This window comes from Montipora foliosa, unplaced genomic scaffold, assembly GCF_036669935.1.
Source record: "Montipora foliosa isolate CH-2021 unplaced genomic scaffold, ASM3666993v2 scaffold_458, whole genome shotgun sequence".
In the NCBI taxonomy this organism is placed as follows: Eukaryota; Metazoa; Cnidaria; class Anthozoa; order Scleractinia; family Acroporidae; genus Montipora; species Montipora foliosa.
Genome location: NW_027179765.1, coordinates 831393 through 834296, shown reverse-complemented (window position 1 = coordinate 834296; position 2904 = coordinate 831393). Strand labels below are relative to the sequence as shown.

The 2904-nt window shown below is 40.6% G+C and overlaps 1 non-coding gene across 1 annotated transcript; it reads left to right on the top strand.

The window, feature by feature from the left end:
- Positions 1-1527: 1527 nt before the first annotated feature.
- On the top strand, positions 1528-1600 carry Trnat-agu (transfer RNA threonine (anticodon AGU)). Its single transcript has one exon. It is a non-coding gene; the product is annotated as a tRNA-Thr (tRNA).
- Positions 1601-2904: the final 1304 nt, after the last annotated feature.

The window sequence follows — 2904 nt, the reverse complement described above, 5'->3', positions numbered from 1 at the left end:
CCTAACCAAAGTTAATTTTTTAGATGTCACCCTCGACCTAAAAAGCGGAAAGCACTCACCATACACAAAGAAGGAAACATACCGCTGTATGTACACAAGCAATCCAACCATCCACCTTCCATCCTAAGAAACATTCCCGAATCCATCAACAAGCGTCTTTCAGAATTTCATCCGACAAAGATTGCTTTGACAAGGCCAAAGGTGTGTACCAAGATGCGCTTAATAAAAGTGGCTACAAGTACAACCTGTCATACAAAGCGCCAATTCCTGATGCATCACGAAAGAGCAAGAACCGACAAAGAAACATCATGTGGTTTAACCCGCCATACAGCCAAAATGTGGAAACAAAAGTCGGTAAATGCTTCCTCCAACTAATTGATAAACATTTTCCTAAATCCAATCCACTACACAAAATCTTCAACCGAAACACCCTTAAGCTGAGCTACAGCTGTATGAGAAACGTAAAAACCATCATCTCCAGCCACAACAAAGCCCAGATCAGTAAATCATCAAATCAATCAGAAAAAATCGATGACAACTGTAATTGCCGAGACAAGAATTCCTGCCCACTTGAGGAAATTGTAACACCCGGAACATTGTCTACCAAGCAGAGGTCGTGACCTCACAGACAAAAGAGACATACATCGGTCTGTGTGATACAACATTCAAGGAGCGCTACAGAAACCATACATGTTCTTTCAGGCACGAACGGTACAAAAATGTAACCGAGCTCAGCAAGTATATTTGGAGTCTAAAAGAACAGAACATCGATTATCAGATTAAGTGGAAAAAAGTAAAGCAAGCTAGGTCGTATTCTAATGCCAACAAAAGATGTAATCTTTGTCTATGGGAAAAATATTTCATAATTTGTAAGCCGGAAATGTCGACACTTAACCACAGGAACGAAATGACATCAACCTGTAGACATTCTAAGAAATTTCTGTTAAGTAGCGCGTTCACCTAAAATAGTCTTACCCGATCGTTTAGCGCTTTTTCCGTCCAATCACATCTTGACACGTTATGCTAGTAAGCATTGTTCCCCACTTTCAAATTTGTATATCTTTACATGTAACCGTTGTTGTTGTCAGTTGCCTGATGATTGCTTCATTAGAAGCATGAAACTCCGAGTAGCAATTAAATGTTTTTGAACTAGTCCGACTCCAGAAATTCATCTTTATATATATATATATATATATATCACACCCGATTAGTGATCAGGGGGGACGTGGGTTCAAATCCCGCTCAGGGCAATTACAGTTTTCCCCAGAAGTTGTCCAGTGTTGAGTTTCCTGTATTTTTCTCTTAATTTTCCTCAACTTGGATTGTGAATCTATTTGCGATTCTCCTGGGGGTGATACGTTGTTGGCTCAAGGGATCTACTTAACTGACTCTTTACATTAATTACCCTTGTCCGCCTGTGAATCACATGTTGATCCAACGTTATCACATAGAAAAACTGGCCCTTAGGGAGTCCCACGTAAAGTGCCACACATTAAGTGATCAATCAGCCATGTTGCCAGCATGGTTGTCCTGATAGTGTAGTGGTCATCACACCCGACTAGTGATCAGGGGGACGTGGGTTCAAATCCCGCTCAGGGCAATTACAGTTTTCCACAGAAGTTGTCCAGTGTTGAGTTTCCTGTAACTCTCTCTCTCTCTCTCTCTCTCTCTCTCTCTCTCTCTCTCTCTCTCTCTCTCTCTCTCTCTCTCTCTCTCTCTCTCTCTCTCTCTCTCTATATATATATATATATTTATTTATTTATTTATTTTTTTCATTTAGCGTAAAAGTGTGGTCAGTAGGAGTTGGAAAGCTGTGTTCTTATTTATTTCTAGTGTTTATATCCTCTGATCACTGTATCAACGCAAGTCGACTTTCTAAACCTTATAAAGCTAGTTTACCGCTTCAATTGTGTGCTCTTACAAGAATATAACAAGGACAGGCGGGAACCAAACCTTTCAACATTTTTACTGCTTCTGTTGTTTCCTCCTCATGTTCTTGTACGTTTTTCACTGTCGCCTGGGCAACCTGAGAAAAGGCTCCTTTACCGATGATTTTGATAACATAAACATCTTCTCGACTCACTTCCCAGCTTCTTCCAGACGGATGAAGTGGCATATAGTATCCACTTCCCGCAGCTGGAGTTGCTTCGGTCGCTGACTCCATCGTGTTTAGATCACTGTCGGTCGCTGACTCCATCGTGTTTAGATCACTGGGGAGCCCTATATTGTCTTCGACTTGCAAAGATACTGCATCCTGGTGATGATTAATCCAGAAAAATGACAGTCATGCACTAACTAGAAACTAGAAAGCCAACTAGAAAGCTCTGCTCCTCTGGACCCCGCACACCTTTATACTGTTAACATTGTGGCCTAATATCATTCTTTTACCTTTAATATTATGTATAATACACATTGTGTGTGTAAATGCTATGGAAAGTGTGCATAAAAAAAGAATTCAATTGAATTTAGTCTCAGGTCAACTATTATTGTAACGGGTATTCCAGGGAAGGGCACAGTTGGAGCAGTGGTTACCCTTAAAGTTTTTCGATATATCAAATATTCACACATGGCTACAAGGCTTTGGGGTTAAATGTAACATTCCTTTGTTTAGAAATCTTCCTTGAGATTTTTAGCACACAGAGCTGAGCGGTGAAATTTGACCACAAAGCTTCGTAGCCATGCTTGAATTGAGATGTCGAACTGGGCCTATCCTACTAGCCTCTGTGCAGTTGTAAACTTGGTTGAAGTAGATGTGTAAATACACTATATAGAGGAAGAACAGGATAGCAGCCTTAAGCCTGCAGATAGAGAGTTTGGCGAGCATATGGCGAGAGTCATTGGACTCGACGCTTTGAAGACCCTTTCGAAAACATTAATAATTAATGAGCCTAAGAGACTATCAAA